The sequence below is a fragment of the Primulina eburnea genome, chromosome 10 (assembly GCF_022965805.1).
Source record: "Primulina eburnea isolate SZY01 chromosome 10, ASM2296580v1, whole genome shotgun sequence".
In the NCBI taxonomy this organism is placed as follows: domain Eukaryota; kingdom Viridiplantae; phylum Streptophyta; class Magnoliopsida; order Lamiales; family Gesneriaceae; genus Primulina; species Primulina eburnea.
This window is the reverse complement of record NC_133110.1, coordinates 20,545,999-20,567,284: the sequence shown is the minus strand read 5'-3', so window position 1 is coordinate 20,567,284 and position 21,286 is coordinate 20,545,999. Positions and strand designations below refer to the sequence as shown.

The 21,286-nt window shown below is 41.9% G+C and overlaps 1 long non-coding RNA gene across 1 annotated transcript; it reads left to right on the top strand.

Moving 5' to 3' along the window:
• Nucleotides 1-8,825: 8,825 nt before the first annotated feature.
• LOC140803842 (uncharacterized) lies at nt 8,826-9,871 on the top strand. Its single transcript, XR_012111942.1, has 3 exons — nt 8,826-9,118; nt 9,473-9,551; nt 9,662-9,871. It is a non-coding gene; the product is annotated as an uncharacterized lncRNA (long non-coding RNA).
• The last annotated feature ends 11,415 nt before the right edge of the window (nt 9,872-21,286 follow it).

The window sequence follows — 21,286 nt, the reverse complement described above, 5'->3', positions numbered from 1 at the left end:
TCTCCCCCTCTTAGATCTGAGTTCGTCCTCGAACTCCCAAGTACTTAATTCAGCTGTACGAGAAGGAATGTATACTAGAGTTCAACTCGAACTCAACTCTCTAATTCCAGTCTGGAATAAGAATTCATGAAGTATCCTATCATAATACTTCTTAAACTGACTCTGACCGAATCAATCTTGCCATGCTGGGTATACAACATCTGTATAAACCAAGCTACAGCTCATCACATATCAGTACCATCTGCTGTTATCAAATCTGTTTATCTCAATCAAAGACATATACCATCTTCAGCTTCAAATACCAATCGTCATCATCCGACGTTGGTTTCTTAAGTCTGTCCATTCTGAACTATCTTTATCTTTCTTCTAATTTTCTTCAAAAGAAGTCTATAGTATTCATAGTATACTGTCTTGTCTATAACTATCTCGTTACCCATCTGATAAGCTGATAGTTATTGTCACGCAGTGATAATAAGTCATATCAATTAGTGCTAACATCCAGCCCTAAAGCTGCATCAAAGTCTTCCAATATCTGGATAACACATTCTGACTGCCTGTCAATCTGTGAAACAATCTGACATAATCTATGGTGGCATTCTGATCTTTTTGACCGCTTCTCTGACATCAACCTATGTCATTTGGTCATGTTTGTACGTCATCTTGTACAAACTGATAGATATAGATTGAACAATCTGCCAATCACAATCATATCATATCACAATCTGTAGAAAATGGCAGTAATGTCATTACAAAAGCCATAGAAATGTACTCTCATCTCTATTTAAAACTATACAGTTCTGTAATAAATCTTCTGATTTCTATCTTTCTGTCTTCTTCTATTGACAATTCATACACTCAATACCATTACTGTCAACCTTGCTGTAAAATTTCTGTTATAACTGATTTAATCTGTCTATATCATAACTATCTTCGAATATCATACATTCACAATCACTTGAATGAAAACTGAACTCACTACTGTGCATTTCTGACACTATCTGTGCTTTCAGATTCGAACTATTCTGTATAAACAATCAGTTAATAATATAAAATAAAGAAGAAATACCTACCTGGTATTCGGCTCTGATTATAAATATCAATTCTGTTATACAATTCTGAAACATCCTGATATCACAAGATAATCAATCTTATACAAACACAAATCACATATCGGTTGCTCTAATCGAAACTCTGTTCTGATTATCGAAATACAATTCTGAGCATTTTGATCACATTTCTGAACTGTTGCAACTCTCAACTGTTTACAATATTCTGTATCAAACATACATGCAAACCACAGTAATATCAATCAGATTCGAGATAAAAACAGCCTATACAGATCTAGTGAGTTTAATAAAACTCATAAAATAACGATTGCTGGCAATACTGATAATTCTGACTACTGATCAATCTTCACAGTGCCCAAATCATCTGCCATAACTCATCTGCAAATAGAATATGCTCCCAAACAATATAAGATGTCTCAATTACTGATTTAGATTAATCACAATACGCAAGCAGATATAACATAATAAGGGAATAAGAGAATAAGAAAATCTGTAAAACTCAGCAATTCTGACTTTCTGACATTTCTGCTAATTCTGATATATCTGTTACCTGTATCGTTTACAGTCACTGATTTCTGTCTCAACTGTGTAAATAAATCGGTATACAAACTGCAGATATCACATATTCTGAATACAATCTGTTTCAATTATGATTCATACCTGACTAATTTCTGTATACAATAATCACGGTTCTCTGAATATTCAATAAAATCTTCAAATATTCCATTTACTCAATCAGATGCTGTTAACATATCAAATATCATAGATATAATAAGCATAAAATCGTCAGAACATCTTTCAATATTCTAAACATGCTAAAGAGTATCACTAAATCAGGTATACTCCTGGTCAGTACTCTTCTACTGATTTTTCAATTCTTTCTGTAGCATTCGGTTCATTCAATGTCATTCTGTACCTTCAACGTTATTCTGCCTTAAATTCTAAAACAACAATCAATATCTGATCAGAATTCAATTCTGAAATTTATCTTTCTGATATAGAGCAATTCTGAAATCTTATCTAAGCAAACATCAGCCAACTCATGCATTATTGGCAAATCTGCCAATTCTAGACTCGATTTCAGTAAATCTACTGAATACATAAGGATACCATCTGTTCCTTTCTGTATTAATCGAGTCATAGACAATCTAAATATCACAGGAATTCTAAATCTAGAATACTATGAAATTTCTAGTCACCAACCATATCTGGTCTAAATTTTATACTCTTCTGAAAAGAATCTACCACCGTTCTGTACTTGTTCAGCATATTAACATCAGTAATGCAGTCGAATCAGAAAAATACAAGTACATTATAATTTAACTCAATCTTATTCTCATCTTACTGTAGTATACCATATTCTACAAAAATTTCTGATATCACTCTTTCTTTCCCAACAAATAGGAATCAATACCACAGTACAAACAAACCCCACAGATACATCATATATCAATTGAATTCAGTCTAAGATAATCATAGGGAATGCATTAGTATATATCAATACATATGCAATCTAATCATAAAGGATAGTACCTGTTGTGGATTCTGGGTCTGTTTCTCAATTAAACGCTGTTCCCTAAGATCTTCGGAACCGTCGCTGGGGACAAACTTTAGCAAAATGCCCCAGCTGTTTACAGATATTGCATCTACCAAGCACTCCTTGGCATTGCTCTGAGGAATGTCTCCCTCCGCAAGTCCTACAATAGACATCAGTATGACTAGGACTGGAACCACTTGAACTAGAGGAACCACTTCCCAACTTCTTAAATGACTTCTTTTGAACTTTCAGCAAATCTTGCTTTCCACTCGTGCTGCCTCGATCAATTCGAAGAGGGGACTGCTGTGTCTGAGGTGGCTTCACACACAACCTGGTCAATTGTCTAATCAGACTCATCTCCGCTCTCTTTGCTCTACTCAAGATATCAGCGAAATGAAAAGGTCGTTGCAAATTCATAAATGCAACTACCTCCGAATTCAACCATCTGATAAACTGATTCACTATAGCTTCATCATTTCCAGCTATCTGAGGAGCAAAGTGCAGTAGAGTAGAGAATTTGGCGGTATATTCATCAATATTCAACTGCCCTTGGCTCAAATTCTCAAACTCTGCTTTCTTGTCCTCTCGGTACGAGACTGAGAAGAATCGTTGATAGAATTCAGTTCTGAATATTTCCCACGAAATCACTGTACCTCTCTGTTCCCACATTCTTCTACTGGTAATCCACCAATTCCTGGCGGCTTCTCGTAACTGATAAGGCACCATTTTAACCCTCTGTTCATCTGTACAATCAAGTAAATCAAACAAGATTTCTATATCATCAAACCAGTTCTGACAGTCTTCAGATGTCTCGGTACCACTCAGAATCGGCGGCTGTAATAACTCAAATTCTTTCATCTTTTCTTCTAGCTGAACCTCTGATACATCCATCTGTTCAGACGAAGTGCTACCCCTTTCTGGAAATCTCCGAGGCGGTATATCTGAGTATCAAACAGATTAGTACCCAATCTATACAGTCTGTCTCAGCCCTCCTCTGATCATATACCTCTGATCCAGACTCGGTTCTGATTCAGGCTTAACCATTACATGCTGCAGTCAACTCAGATAACAAACAACATGTAATAGGGAAATCAATAAATCATGCTAGCACACACAACGTAGTCAACATTGAAATAAATCTTATGCTAGCAATCACATGCAAGGAAAGAAAATTCAATCTACCCCGCTCATTCGCCTCTATCTCAATCTAAAAGATCTATCAACTCTGACTATCTCACTCTAAAGGATCTATCGCTCTGATACCACCTGTTGTGGGGACCCGGACGCTAATCATCTTCTTAATCATCTTTGGGATTTAATTATCAATTAAGATAAAACAGGGTCTAAAAATTTTTCTTTTTAAAATGTAACTGCGGAAGGTAATGGAATCTAAACATTATACATCTCTGTATAAAAACTACAGTTCAGTAGAAAAGTACAATACTGTACAACCTAAGTCTAAGGTTTAATTACTAAATTCCAAGTATTAAACCAAGTCTGCTACAAGTCCGGAATCACCACGCTAACTCGTCTTCTCTCATCGTCATCTCGACCCTGATCCAGCCCCACCTGTTGTCATGCACACATACAAAACAAGACAACAGCCGGATAACTCCGGTGAGAATAAATCCCAGTATAAAACATGGTAAACATGTATATAAACAAACTAATTTATAAAACATGCTATCATGTATAGAAACAATCTATTTCATAATCTATGAAATTAATCAAATAAGCATGCAACTCAAATCAGATAAACATGCATATAAACAATCTTAATCATAAAACATGCTAACCCAACTGGAAGCAGTAATGATGGGTCCCATGATCTAGGAGCCACATCCATATAAGCATACAGTTCTAATCAGTTCATGTCTAGACTCGACTCGACTATAACTCTAGGGATCCCGGTGTGAATAAGACGTCACTGTCTGTCACCTACCCTACCAATCGAGGTGCTGTACGTCTTATTCCTAGACTTCGGCCTGATCTGTATCCGCATCTACAAAGGGGCGGTGATCTTCCCCTAAGTTGTGATATCGCCGAACATCTAGAAGTCTAGATGATCTCGCAGACTTTCCTATCTTAATGCATGAATACAATCAGTAAATTAAGTATGATCAGATAAAACAAAAACAAGAATATAGTATGTGATTTACTGGGCAACTCAAGGATGATCTCGATTGAGTTGTTTCTTCCCGAATATCACATGAATTATACCTTTGTCGTCTCGGTCTGACGAAGATGATGATCTGTATTCAACTCTGTCCATACCAATCTGAAAAGACAATATCGAATACGCTGTATCAGTAAATAACTCAACACACAATCTGTTCTGATCAATACTCAAATCAGTGTACAATTTGATCAATATCTGAACAAGATACAATCTAATTCATGTCATCGACATTGCAATACAATCTGAATACTTACTGAGTCTGATCAATCTCAATCAATACTGATGTTTCGACGATATAACAATACAATCTGAATAACCCCGTCCATCTGAACATCCCAAATAAAATACTGGAACTCATAATCGGTGTCAATACAGTCATACTCTGAATACTAACATAAGTCTGCTATAGAATCTCAGTCAATATCTTTCAAAAATCGTAATAAATACATAAACAATCTGTTCTTTAATCTGTCTTCAATTCTACAATGTCTACGGTAGTAGAAACGTCATATCTGAATCATATGCAATTCTAGCAATATCATATTTTCAAAACATCCCAAAACGTAACAAAACTTACGTCCTTGTATAGCTCGTGTCGAGAGGAACACGCTGCTGCGTTCAGATTCGAATTCTGATACACGGATTCTTCGAAATCGCAAATCTAAAAGGCGTCAGGATTTTTCTCTCAAATCCTCGACCTCCTCTTCTGAATATCTGAAGGAAAACGTGTCATTCCACTATATATAAACTGCATGCACATCATAAAACGTGGCATCATTTTCAAAGTGCACGTCGCACCGCGGGTGCGGTCATGCCAGCACCGCGGGTGCGCTCAAACGGTGATTCCTATCCATTATCTCAAAGCTGAGACCGCGGTTGCGCTGCCTACACGACCGCGGGTGCGGTGTCATCAGCGCGGGTGCGCTCCATCTAATACCGCAGGTGCGGCGTGGCTACAGGTTTTGCACTACATTTTCTGCACACGCACCGCGGGGGCGGTCGTGCTAGCACCGCGGGTGCGGTCGTGCAAACTTCTAAATTCTAGTTTTCTGATCATGCCACACCTGGTTTCTCAAGTCTTTCCTTCCCTCATTGCATGTCATGCATTCTCATATCTTCCGAGTCTCCCGTTAATGAAGATTAATAATCTTGGTTTAACAATTCTATAATTCTCGGGCATTACAGAATATGTTGAGGATGACATGAATATGTTTATGAAAATGTTTATGAAAAAGGATTAAGGAAATGTTTTTATTTAAAAGTTTTATGCATCATGAAAATGTTTACGAAAATGTTTATGTTTATGCATCTTCATGAAAACGATATTAAGTAAAGTATTTTTCACTGTTATATGTTAATTGTATTACGTATTACTCGTTATCAAGAATATGACGTGTTGAGTCTTTAGACTCACTAGGTGTGATTGATGCATGTGATTATGAATATGTTTATGGAGGTCTTGATGGTTGGCTTGACTGGACTAAAGGTGCACATATCCCGAGGACCGACGCTAGTTTTCCGCACTAGTCATGATTTATAATTTTAAGTGACGTTAAAGATATTTTTTTATGACAATTTATGTATGAGTAGTTTTTGAGAGGTTATAGTATGGGCTATACTTTTCAAATGTTATTTTTAGATTTAGTAAAGTAGTTGGTTGTTTTACTTTTAAAATGATTCCAAAATATTTTTTTATTCGACCGATGCTATGTGAGGTTCGAAAAAAAAAATTCTGGTACTTATTAAGAAAGCAAAAAAGGGCAGACGTTTCAATTGAAGTTCTTCCTGAACCACCAATGAGAAGATCTTTGAAATTACAGGAATCGGATCCATCATCAGAACTTGAGCACGAATCTGAGCATATGACTCATTGAGTCCCATCAGAAATTGCATGATATAGTCTTGATTTTGGTACTTCACCCAATCCTTCATAGAACCACAATTACACACCGATACCGGTTGGAAATCCTTCAATTCATCCCAAAAAGTTCTCAGTAACCACATAGTTTTGATTCCATTGAACCTTGTTGTAAACCAGTCAATAGCCTTTTGATTTGAAAAATTTGAGGTGCATTACTTTGATTGAACCTTTCGCGGAGATCTATCCAAATCTCATGTGCGATAGCCATATACATGAGGCTATCAGCTATTTCTCGACTCACAACATTAAGTAGCCATGAAATCACCATACTATTGCATCTAATCCAGGCACTATACAACAAATCTTCAGGAGGAGGACGCATGAACGTTCCGTCAACGAAAACAAGCTTATTCTTAGCAGTGAGTGCCATAGACATTGCACGTGTAATGCACATGGGCTGTTCCCGATTGGGCTTAAGTCCCCTCACGGTTATCCCATTACCCATTACTCATAGAACTTCTCCAGCCCAGGCACTGGAGCTTTTGCCTTCCCAGGATTAGAACCCAAGACCTCCTGGACTTATATAGATCTTGGCATCAATCCTGTGAGGGGTCATGTGGCGGCGAACCATTAAAAGCACGCTGCGAATGCTACTTTTCACGGCGTGCACCCATATGTGCGCTGTTAATAGTGTTACACTTGATACTATTAACAGCGTGCATTAAAAGCACGCTGCGGATATTACTATCGACGGCGTGCATTCAAAGCACGCTGTGGTTACCAACTTGATACTATGAACGGCGTGCATTAAAAGTACGTTGCGGATATTACTATCTTCAGCGTGCATTAAAAGCACGCTGCGGATATTACTATGGACGGCGTGCATTAAAAGCACGCTGCGGAAACTAACATGATACTATTAACGGCTTGCATTAAAAGTACGCTGCGGATATTACTATGGACGGCGTGCATTAAAAGAACGCTGCGAATAGTAACTTGATACTATCAATGGCGTGCATTAAAAGCACGCTGCAGATATTACTATGGACGGCGTGCATTAAAAGCACGCTGCGGATAGTAAATCATTTTTTTTAAAAAAAATCGTGTTCAGACATTAACGGCGTACATTAATCGCACGCCGTCAATAGTATTATTCACGGCATGCTTATTATTAGCACGCTGCGGAAAAAGAGTTCGAATTTTTTAAATTAGCGACGGGTTTCGAGTAAACCTGTCGCTAATTTACAAGAGCGACGATTTTGACCCCACATTTAGCGACAGTTTAATGAAATCCGTCGTCGATTTACAATCAGCGACGGTTTTTATTAACCGTCGCTAATAACATACATCGGCGACGGTTAAGCAAACACCGTCGCTAAAAAAATCGCAAATTCACTATTTATATCCGATCTCCGTTCCATTTTCCTCCACACCACTTCACAACACTTAAAATTTTCTCTACTTATACGATTTTAGTTTCGATTTAGATACGTGTTTTTTTTTCAAATTTTTGTTAATTTTTTAATTGTTAATTATAATAATGAGTATTATTAGTATTATTATTATAGTTGTATGGTAGTTTTTATAAAAAATTAATAAATTGTAAAAGTAAATTTTTGTTTTATTTTTATGCAAAATTTAGAGACGGTTAATACCGTCGCGAAATTATAAAACGATCTCTAAATTTAAAGACCGTCGCTAAATTAGCGACAGATTGTCGGATGTAATTCGTCGCCAAGTTGCGACGGTTTTGTCGCAAACCGTTGCTAATATTTATTTTTCAGCGTGCACAAACTTGCCGTTTTTGTTGTAATGGGGATCTGATCGGCGACGGGAAGGTGGCGAAGGAGGTAAGGAAGAGGGTGGCGGAGTGGGGAGGAGCCGCCCATGATGCCATGAAAGAAGGCGGTTCTTCATGGCGCACGTTGGATTTACTTATTGATGGCGTGATGGGGAAAAATATTGATCAATTTATCTTCACTCGAGAAAATAATAGTCATGTCTTAGTAATATTTTTTGTAATTTTAAAAGACAAAATTGATGTAAATCCCTAATAAAAAACACAAATTGGTGTCCAGTCCTTATGTCAAAATATTTAATTCTTCAATCCTGACACATTTGAAAAATTTATTTTAAACTCCCTAGTCAACTAATTTACACATTTTCTCATTTTATTTTTATTTCTCCTTCTCCTTCGTTTTTTTTTCCATTTTATTTTTTCTCCTTTGTTCAAGCTTAAGTTGGAAAAACTAAATCCATAGCCACCTAAGCCCGCCGATGTCAACATCCACCGGCGAAGTCGAAACCCACAGACAGCGAAGGAAGCCAGAAGCAATCTATTTTTGGGGTAAAAAAAATACACAAATATTACATGCTATGTGTGAGGGAAAGAGGGCATCGCAAAGCAGATTCATTCTCTCCAAAACACTAATTGCTCACACAACCGGAGGACCTCCGATTTTCTATATTTCCTGGTAATTTGCAAAATCTTTGATCCACTTTTGTTTGATTGAAGAAATACCTTTATTGTACATTTTCTCATGTCCTTTATTGTCATATGCTACTGATTTTGCTCTAGTTATGCAAAATGTTTTTTTGGTTCCATTAATCAACATTATGTGGATGCTGTGAGTCGTAGGATTGATGACATGTGATCAAAGCATTTTCTAAAGATTTTAAATTCAAGGAATATGAAAAAGAATATATTAAAAATTAGAGTGGTGTAAACTATATTTTCTGTATCCCACATTTTTTGGTATCTAATTTTGTGTTGCTGATAGTATGGCATTTGGTGGTTGTGCTTCAATCTATATTTTTTTTCATCACAGGCATATGCACCTTACGAGCGTCCAGCTTTGACGAAAGCTTACTTTGTTCCAAACTGATAAAATGCCAGCTCATTTGCTGGTGTGCATGATGTAATTGATCTTCTATTGCTAGCTTTAGCTTGCATTATTCTTTCTCAAATCATCTATTGATGTTCATTTGTTAATCATGCATGTTTTCACTTGTGTCAGATAATGTCATTATTCCGTTGGCAACCATCCATGAAAATGTGGGGAACATTTGGTGTTATCACATTTTCGAGGTTCCGTACTTGTGTTGGCTCAGGGGGTAAAAAGCAGATGCTTGAATGGTACAAGGAGAAAAGGATAGAGATAACAACATATAATCTCTCTTCTTTTCTCTTCTTGTTTGTTGCATGCATGATCTCTTTATATTTATTGATAATATTGATGCGATTCCGCTGAAATGTGTGAGCCGGGTAAGGAGCTCCAACGGATCAAATCAAGAATTTATAGTGTTTGGGAATTTGAGTTGAATGGATGACTTCGATCGTGGCCTACAAACAAGAAAGTAACTCGTGAATGGGCGCCGGAGAGGTATCCGGCGTGACCACTCCGATGCTTAAGTCAGCAGGTGAAGATGATGAACACAAGCAATATTTGAGGAAAAATACGTATAATGCTTAAAGTTCAAAGTTTTTTTCATGATGCTTCAATCTCATTAATACCTGCTATTTATAGGAGAGGAATGGGTAGTTACCTCGGTTTCTGCGCCATCTACTAAGTCGATTTACCATACTAGCTTCTGATGACTTCTCGGACACTCCAAATCCAAGTTGTTCTGACAGATTAGATTGCCGGTATCAATCACACTCGAGTGTGATTCACTTCTCTAGGTGGTGCCATTCTCGAGGTTGCCCAAGTGGTGGTGTAACCGGGAACTCCTCCCGGGAAACTCTTTCAAAGGCCCGGGTTACTGGTACATTGCCCGGGAAGAAAAGACTTACCCGGATAGCTAGGAAATTGACCCTGTACACGGGTCGTGACCTTGGGTATCGGGTGATTTTCAACCCGGATCATAATGGGGGTATCACCACCCATCCCTAAAATAGTCGGGCTAGAGCTCTGCTCGCTGTCCCGATTCAGTCACACACCATAATCTCAAAGCATACCGTAAAGTGGAGTAATGGGTACTGGATCTCCTAAGTGCCCACGCCGGGATTTAAGATCTCTCCCGCATTGAGTATTTGTTGTTAGTGTTCTTGAGAATTCCAAAAGATTTCGTCATGGTGCATGCACCAGCATTAATTTCGCCGAAAATCGCTCTTTCTCAAGGTAATAATGAGCCTGCTCTACGTACACGTCTTTTCACCTGTATGCACAATTTCATAGGCTTTTTGCGATCGTCCAATTAAATTCAGATCGAGGGCGGAGATTATCGCCTTCCTCTATAAATAGCAACCTTATTCATTCTTTCGTCATATCTCACAGATTTTCATCGGGTAAGTGAAATGGCAAGCTCGAGCAATTCGAAGGTTCCGGATATGGCGGAGGAACTTATGGTATCTGCAATAGAGAAACGGAAAACGGCTATGTAGGACGAAGTCTTCCACAAAATAATCCATTTTTGGGAAAAACTATACGAGCTGGAATCCTCTCAATATGTAGAGGGGGTTCCTACTCCTGAGAATGTGGCTCTTATGCGAAAATACCGTCGGCGCCTCGGTGTTGCGGATTACGTGGACATATTTACTCATCATGGTGTCTACGCACTAATGCTACAAAGGGAGCTGAAGATCTTGGAAGATATAGCCGGGTCGGATAGCTTTGGCAAGACCGCTACCGGAAACCTCACCGGTTGGTTGTATCAATGGAGGGTTGTTGTCGAAAAGGAACATCTTCGTGTACTTTCTGCTCATTTTTTTAAGCAATGAAATATCCTTTTTGTTTTGTTCTGGCATATACCCGATGAATGATAAAACCAATTTAAATGAAGGTAAATAGCAAATATTAAAGTGACTAATGCTCCCCAAACTCAAAAGAAGATGCTTGAGTTGTTGGTATTTCGGCCTATCAACTGATATGCCGAGGTCACGAATTTCCCCGTCCACAATAGGATAAGCCGGGATCTGGCCTCTCTCGGTCTACAAAATAATAAACCGGGGCCTGGAATTTCCCTGGCTACAAAATAACAAACCGGGGCCTGGAATTTCCCGGTCTACCAACGTGGTGTTGTAATGATGCGCGAATCGTCACTAAACTCTCGTTGAAACGAAACGTTCCATATCCCGAGATGTGTCGTTTTGACGCTTGGATAACTGATCATGCCCTTTCGTCTGCTTATCACAATTCACGAGGGCTATCCTTGTCGTCCACGTGTACAGATTTGCTGGTTTCGATTAATTTTGTCTTTTAAGTAATTGAGGAAACGTTTCAACTGGCTTGAGACCCTTCGATTCCCTCTATACTACAGGACGCTTGCCTATAAATAAATCATATGGTAGAGATGCCAATTGATCCTTAATCCAAAATGTCGAGTTCAAGTGGTTCCAGCGCTTGCAGCAGCACTCATGTCATAGTGACGAATGCCATGCGTCCTCATCTGGAGGAAATAAAGAAAACCATTGAAGGGCTTATCTGGGTAAAGGTCATGAACGTGTGGTTCAAGGTTCAAGATTTGAATAACACCTATCGCAATCATATCGCCCCTACCCGAGCACAAAGAGCGAGGGCGATGAAGTACACCCGAGAATTTGTAGTAGATCGAGTGACAGATCTGGCTGATGCTGAAGTTTTACGACACATGATGCTGTGGAAGGAATGGCATGCGCTGAATAAGATAATGACCGATGAATCCTTCGTCAACCTCCGAATCCACGAGTTGACCAATTGGATAACAGAGTGGCAGGATTCTGTATCTTGCATAATGAATATTATAACAGTTCGTCGCTATTTTCTGTAATACAAATTTTTACTTGATGCATACTGCCTTATTATTATTCTTCTGTAAGCAAATCTGAGGGAATTTACTCACGCTCGAACACCAAATATTCAATAAATCGTAATAACCCCGTGCTTAAAATTGAGCGTCCTTGTAACGTAACTGGTTAAAATATGATCCCAGGGTCTGGTACCTCCCGGACTCCGAACATAATCTAGGGTTTTTCAATATAAATAAGATGTCGGGACCTCGCATTACCCGGACTTAGAGATCACCAACCCGGGACAATAAGCTTTCCGGGCTAAAAGACAATCTTACCGGAGTCTAAAAAACCCTCCGGCCTATTAATGCGGTGCCATAATGACACGTGCTCCTTTGCTCCAACGGTCATTAATGTTTCGAATCCCGAGGAGTCGATAAGCCTGACACTATAATGATTGCGTGTGTAGTGACCCGTTCCAGAATCACCTACTAATCAGAACTTAAGCATGCAAAATTAACATTTAAAACTGAATCAGGTAAACAGCGGAAAAACAGTAATACAACCCAATCGAGTCTGTAAGTACAAAATACTTAAACAACCAGATCGAACTAAATACCAAGAACAAATACCAACAACTACAGGTCAACCTCTGCCAGCTCCCTGTTCACTCCCTCCTGGACCGTCCAACCTGAGACCTGCCCCATCGAATAGGGTGTCCAAAACAGAGATAAACCGAGGACGTGAGCATAAAACGCTCAGCACCGAAAGCATGAGTATACAAGACTATGACATGCATGTATGCAAAATGTACTGGATACCAGGATCTGGGTATATCGAAATACTGCTCAGGTAAATGACGTCAAGGTATGTAGCACTCTGCGCCGTCGCACCAGGAGGTGGCTCCCATACCAAAATAAACCTGTGGATATACCGGTGACCTGACCACCGTCGGCCAACGGGGTCCAACCATCCACAACAAACGAGGGCTGAGCACCCTCTCAACAGGCTATCTCAAAAATAGTCAGGCTCAACATGATTATGCAAATGCCGCATAATAAACCATGCATCATATGACAGATAATAATGCAACATATAAACATGCAACACATAGTAAAGCATACTCAATCCTGCTATCTCGGATAGTACTTTCGTACCTCAAATCAGTAGATCCTACAATCAGCCCTAGAATCAAGCCTGCGTCCGTAGTCAGCCCACTGATGCCGCTAGCTCCCAACTAGAGCACAGCTCCGCTACAAAACCAGTAGCTCCCCGCTAGTGCCTAAACCTCGGGAAAAGACTAGAAACCCATCAGAAACGACTAAAACGCTCTGGAACACTCGGAATTGGCGAGTAACAAATGAAGCCTCGCGCCTCTATTTATAGACAACGATCGGAAGATCCGATCCGGCACACTTCGGACGATCCGAACTCTGATCGGACGATCCGAACCTTGCATGTCTTCCACGTGTCCAGACACATGTCTTCGGACGATTCGAACCCTCTTCGGACGATCCGAACCCGCTTCGGACGATCCGAACTCTGTTCGGTCCTTCCGATCCCACCGAAATATAATTAATCCAATAATTAACTCAAATTAGGCATCGGGATACTACATTCTCCCTCCCTAAAAAGGATTTCGTCCGCGAAATCGAGTCTGAAGAATGACAATTCTGAACAACAATACATTCAACTTAAGAATGAATTACAACTGAAAGCACAACTGAAATTACAATCATAACTGAAAATACTACAACTAGAATAACTCTGGATGCTCTGACCGCATGCGACTCTCTAGTTCCCAAGTAGCTTCTTCAGTACCTCGGCGCTGCCACTGCACTAAGACAAGAGGAATAGTCTTATTCCGCAGTACCTTATCCTTCCGGTCTAAGATCGAAACCGGTCTTTCCACAAAAGACAAATCCGGATTCAGCTGAACTTCTGTCGGATGCAAAACATGAGACTCATCCGCTACGTATCGTCTCAACAAGGACACATGAAACACATTGTGAACACTAGACAGATACGGTGGCAAAGCTAATCTGTAGGCCAAATCTCCCACACATTCTAAGATCTCAAAAGGACCAATGAATCTCGGAGATAGCTTACCCTTGAGTCCAAATCTCAGAATCCTCCGAAAAGGTGATACTTTGAGAAACACTTTCTCGCCTGCATCAAAATGAAGAGGTCTGCGCTTGGTGTTCGCATAACTCGCTTGTCGATCCTGAGCAGTCTTAATCCGCTGTTTGATCACAAGAACTTTGTCCATGGCCTGCTGAATCAATTCTGGACCCTCGACCTGTCGTTCTCCGACTTCCTCCCAGAACAGAGGAGTACGACAACGTCGACCATACAGTGCTTCAAACGGAGACATACCAATACTCCTATGAAAACTGTTGTTGTATGCAAACTCTATCAGCGGCAGATGATCCTGCCAAGCTGGCCCGAAATCCATCACACAAGATCTCTACATATCCTCAAGAGTACGAATAGTCCTCTCTGACTGACCGTCAGTCTCTGGGTGATATGCAGTACTCAAACTCAAGGTAGTGCCCAAAGCTTGCTGAAAGCTGCCCCAAAATCTAGATGTAAATCGAGGATCTCTGTCACTAACGATACTCACGGGCACACCATGAAACCGTACAATCTCCTGAATGTACAACCGTGCCATCCGATCGAAAGTGAAATCTCTGTTATACGGAAGAAAATGGGCAGACTTAGTAAGTCGATCCACTACCACCCAGATAGCATCTCTATTCCCCACAGACATAGGCAAGTGAGTCACGAAGTCCATCGTGATATGCTCTCACTTCCACTCCGGAATAGGAAGATTCTGCAACAAACCTCCAGGTCGTCGATACTCAGCCTTCATCTGCTGACAGACAAGGCACTTGGAGACATACTGATAAACATTACGTTTCATACCTTTCCACCAAAATCGAGTCCTCAAATCCTTATACATCTTGTTGCTCCCTGGATGAACACTCAACTTGCTACGATGAGCCTGAGACAAAATCTCCTCCCTCAAAGTGTCATCTTCCGGTACAACAACACGACCAGATAAGCACAAAAGACCCTCGGACTGATAGTGGAAACCAGAAGTATTATCTCCATCAGCCAACCGAGCTAATTTCTGAATCTTAGAATCAGACATCTGAGCATCTCTAATTCGAGAATACAAAACTGGCTCGGACAAAATAGTAGCTATACGGATACTCTCTGTTCCCTTCCGATGCTTACAATTGAATCCCATCGAACAGAAATCCTGAATAATCCCAGATACAGCACAAGTCTGAAGAGCAGACAATCTCACCTTGCGACTAAGAGCATCGGCCGTGAGATTCGTGGATCCTGGATGATACTTGATCTCACAATCGTAATCCTTGAGTAGATCCATCCAACGACGCTGACGCATGTTCAACTCAGCCTGAGTGAACAGATACTTCAAACTCTTATGATCAGTGAAGATCTCAAATCGCTCACCATACAGATAATGACGCCAGATTTTCAAAGCAAAAACGATCGCTGCTAATTCCAGATCATGAACGGGATAGTTTTCCTCATGAGGCTTCAACTGTCTCGATGCATAAGCAATCACATGCTCATTCTGCATCAGAACACACCCTAGTCCCTGTAAAGAGGCATCGGTGTAAACACTGAAACCACCAGATCCAGACGGTAAAGCCAAAACAGGCGCAGATGTCAAACGTCTGCGAAGTTCCAAGAAACTCTCTTCGCACTCTGATGTCCATTCAAATGAAACATCTTTCCGAGTGAGCTGAGTGAGTGGCTTAGCAATCTGAGAGAAGTTGACAATGAAACGGCGATAATACCCAGCCAATCCCAGAAAACTGCGGGTCTCGGCTACTGTCGTCGGACGCGACCAGTTCAATACCGCTTCCACCTTGCTTGGGTCAACTGAAACTCCCTCGCTAGAAATGACATGACCAAGGAATACAACCCTGTCAATCCAAAACTCACATTTACTCAACTTCGCATAAAGCTGATTCTCGCGAAGTGTCTGTAAAATAATCCTTAAGTGTTGTGCGTGTTCTTGCTGATCATGCGAATAGATTAAGATATCATCTATAAACACCACAACAAACTTATCCAAGAATTCCCGAAAAACCCGATTCATCAGATCCATAAAAACTGCTGGTGCATTCGTCACCCCAAAAGGCATAACCAGAAACTCATAATGCCCATACCGGGTCCTGAATGCAGTCTTCGATATATCTCCCTGATGAACTCGAAGCTGATGATAACCAGACCTTAAATCAATTTTGGAATACACAGAGGTACCTTGCAGTTGATCAAATAAATCATCAATCCGTGGCAACGGATACTTATTCTTTATCGTCGCACGATTCAACTGCCGGTAATCTATGCAGAGCCGCATAGAACCATCCTTCTTTTTGACAAAAAGAACTGGTGCTCCCCACGGGGACACACTGGGTCGAATATACCCCTTGTCAAGAAGATCCTGCAACTGCTGTTTCAATTCTTGCATCTCCGATGGAGCTAAACGATAAGGAGCTCTAGAGATTGGTGCCGTGCCTGGCACTAAATCAATGCCGAAATCCACATCCCGAACGGGAGGAAAACCAGGAATCTCCTCGGGAAAAACATCCGGAAAATCGCAAACCACTGGAATGTCACTGATACCGACACTATCTGCGGACGAATCAATAGCATAGATAAGGTAGCCTTCCCCGCCCGACTCTAAAGCACGACAGGCTTTCAGAGCAGAAACCACGGGCATCGGGGGTCGCGCTCCCTCTCCATAGAAAAACCAACTGTCGCCCTCAACTGGACGAAACTGCACAAACTTCTGATAACAGTCCACAGTAGCTCTAAACACAGTCAGCACATCTATACCCAGAATGCAATCGAAATCCTCCATCGCAAGAATCATCAAATTAGCAGTTAAAACATTACCCTCAAACTCTATAGGACAACCCAAAACTAGACGTTTAGCTAGCACCGAATGACCCATCGGCGTGGAAACGGATACCATAACGTCCAAAGAAGTGAAAGGTAACTTATGACGCTTAGCAAATCTCGCAGATATGAATGAATGAGATGCACCAGTGTCAATGAGAACGTAAGCAGGTAATCCACATAATAAAAACACACCTGCGATAACTCTCTCGTTCTCCTCAGCCGCCTGATCCTGGTTAAGAGCAAAGACCTGCCCTTGAGTACGCGGTCGGAGGTTAGAACCCTGAGTAGACTGTCCCTGCTGTGGCCTCTGATGAACTGAAGCCTGAGAACCAGATCCTGATCCTCTGCCCGTCTGTGGACAATCTCTCTTCATGTGGCCCATCTCACCGCACTTGTAACAAGCACCTGCAACCTTGCGACAACGCTCCGTCGGATGATCCTTCCCGCAATGCTGACACGGGCCCTTCTTCTTCCCAAAATGGTAAATTCCTCCAGATCCAGAGGAAGAAGAAGTAGATCTAGCCTTCTTGAATGCTTGGGCGCGGGGACCCAAAGAACTAGTAGGACGAGCAGACTGCATGGCTCGACCTCTCAACAAACTGCCCTCAGCCTGGCGACAACGATTTACAAGGCCCTCATACGATGTCGGATCATCGCAGACAACAACCCGATCATAAATCTCCTGATTGAGGCCCTGAAGAAAATGGTTATACTTGGCCATAGCATTGTCACTGACATGCGGAACATACGGAAGCAACTCAAAGAACTTCTGCTGATACTCATCAACAGACAAACTTCCCTGCTTCAGATTGATCAACTCAATCGCCTTGGTCTGCAGAAGAGCTGGCGGAAAGTAAAGCAGCATGAAAGCGGCTCGGAAATCGGCCCAAAGAACTCGACCCTGTCGCTGAACTATCGGTGCAGAGGTAGACCTCCACCACTTGCGCGCACCACCCTCCAGCAAGAAATCAAGGGTATCAATCTGCTGCTCCGCCGAGCACTGAAAAGTCTTGAAGCAGCTCTCCATCCTCTCGAGCCAGTTCTCCGCAACATCCGGAGTCTCACCGCCCGAAAGAGGTTTCGGCCCCATCTGCAAGAACCGATGCATACTAAAACTCCGAGGCTCATCACGACGGTGTTGACGACGTTCTCGATGCTCTCGACGACGCTCCCGATCGTCGCGGTCTCCCCAGCGTCCAACGCTGCCATGACTACTAGCATCGTCGTCAAAACCAGACATCTCTTAGCTACAAAAGTTACCAGAGATTAAACCCAAAAGAACAGTTCTAAATCCCAAAATCTTAATGCATGCTCTGATACCATAAATGTAGTGACCCGTTCCAGAATCACCTACTAATCAGAACTTAAGCATGCAAAATTAACATTTAAAACTGAATCAGGTAAACAGCGGAAAAACAGTAATACAACCCAATCGAGTCTGTAAGTACAAAATACTTAAACAACCAGATCGAACTAAATACCAAGAACAAATACCAACAACTACAGGTCAACCTCTGCCAGCTCCCTGTCCACTCCCTCCTGGACCGTCCAACCTGAGACCTGCCCCATCGAATAGGGTGTCCAAAACAGAGATAAACCGAGGACGTGAGCATAAAACGCTCAGCACCGAAAGCATGAGTATACAAGACTATGACATGCATGTATGCAAAATGTACTGGATACCAGGATCTGGGTATATCGAAATACTGCTCAGGTAAATGACGTCAAGGTATGTAGCACTCTGCGCCGTCGCACCAGGAGGTGGCTCCCATGCCAAAATAAACCTGTGGATATACCGGTGACCTGACCACCGTCGGCCAACGGGGTCCAACCATCCACAACAAACGAGGGCTGAGCACCCTCTCAACAGGCTATCTCAAAAATAGTCAGGCTCAACATGATTATGCAAATGCCGCATAATAAACCATGCATCATATGACAGATAATAATGCAACATATAAACATGCAACACATAGTAAAGCATACTCAATCCTGCTATCTCGGATAGTACTTTCGTACCTCAAATCAGTAGATCCTAGCAATCAGCCCTAGAATCAAGCCTGCGTCCGTAGTCAGCCCACTGATGCCGCTAGCTCCCAACTAGAGCGCAGCTCCGCTACAAAACCAGTAGCTCCCCGCTAGTGCCTAAACCTCGGGAAAAGACTAGAAACCCATCAGAAACGACTAAAACGCTCTGGAACACTCGGAATTGGCGAGTAACAAATGAAGCCTCGCGCCTCTATTTATAGACAACGATCGGAAGATCCGATCCACTTCGGAAGATCCGATCCGGCACACTTCGGACGATCCGAACTCTGATCGGACGATCCGAACCTTGCATGTCTTCCACGTGTCCAGACACCTGTCTTCGGACGATTCGAACCCTCTTCGGACGATCCGAACCCGCTTCGGACGATCCGAACTCTGTTCGGTCCTTCCGATCCCACCGAAATATAATTAATCCAATAATTAACTCAAATTAGGCATCGGGATACTACAGCGTGTGTCCCTTCACATACTTACCGATTCCCGAGGATCATCTCGTCCATCTGATCGGATGCAAATCGATGGTAGAGATCAAGTCCCTCCCTTTATAAATAATGGTTTACCTTTCTTGCCGAAACCATTTTGAATTCGAGTTTTTCAGCGGAGCTCTTGCGATACTTCTCTCGTTCTTCCTCGTGCAAAGTCGTTTTCCTCCGGCGATCTCCCCACCGTCTTCCCTACCCACTCGTAAGTTTTCCTTCTCCAAAATGTCTGATTCCACTTCTTCCACGTTGGGAGCCAATGCGCGCGGCTCGCCTAGCGATGAATCCGCCGCATTGTGCTCTATTGCCTCTCAATCCCCCCCTCCCCGTCGCTCTATTACTCAATCGGTTAAAAAACCAGTAGCCCACCAAACTAAACCTCTTTCTTCTTCTAAACCCTCTAACTCTAGCCATCCCAGAGCTCTTGCCCAAAAGAAAGGTAACGGTAAAGCCCGGACTGTGGGCCCTCCTCCTACCGAGGCCTCGGGAATTCCTTTGTTCTCCTTTCTGAGCAGCACCCTGCACTCGGAGGCTGGTGAGGAACTTCGGGCCTTAGCTCATATTCCTCCTACTCTTTCTATTCTGATACCCGGGCCTTCTGATAGAGCCAAAAACCCCCCTCCCGGGTACACCACTTTCTTTCGAGACCAAATTAAGAATGGTCTCCGATTTCCTATTCACCCTTTTTTCATTGCGGTTGCCAAGTTTTTTGGTGTACCAGTTAATCAATTTCACCCTAACTCCTTTAGAATAATGGCTGCCACCTATGTTCTTCTCCGAATGAACGAGTTTCTCATTAATCCTCTCATGCTTCACTATTACTTTTCTTGTCGGTTCGGGGATAATGCCTTTTCCTTGACCGCCCGGCAAAATACCCGCTTCCTTGATGACATACCCTCTTCGCAGAAAGGGTGGAAAGAAAGATACTTCTTTATTCGACTTCTGGGTGATCTTCCCTGTCTGTCGGGTTTTCTTTCTTCTCTTCCCACACAACCTTCCCTTCCCGGCACCTATAAATTTGAAGAGCCCTTCCTTATCAGTCAAGATCTGGTAGAGGGGCGCAAATATTCGTCCTCCACCCTCATCTCTGATGAGAATCTGACTACTTACGGGTTGAGTCCCCGACCTGAGGATCTGGAGGACCGCATAATTGATGAGGTGGCGGGCTCGGGCTCTCAACCCGGTAATTCGCCTTTCTGCCCTACCGCTTTTTTCTTCTTTGTTTCCCTATTCATTTACTTATCCTTATTTCTTCTCTGTGCAGATATTTCCGAGATGCAGTCAGCTTTTGCTAAAATAAGGGCGGCTGAGAAAATCGCCCGGGAGAAAGATCTTGCAGCTCGCCGTGCTACTGTTGAAGCAGAAAAGAAGCGGGCTGCCGAGGAGGCGTCCCAGAGAGTCGAAATTACCAGGGAGGATCCTCCCCGGGATGACACCTTCCGGGTGATGGCTGAGACTTCAGA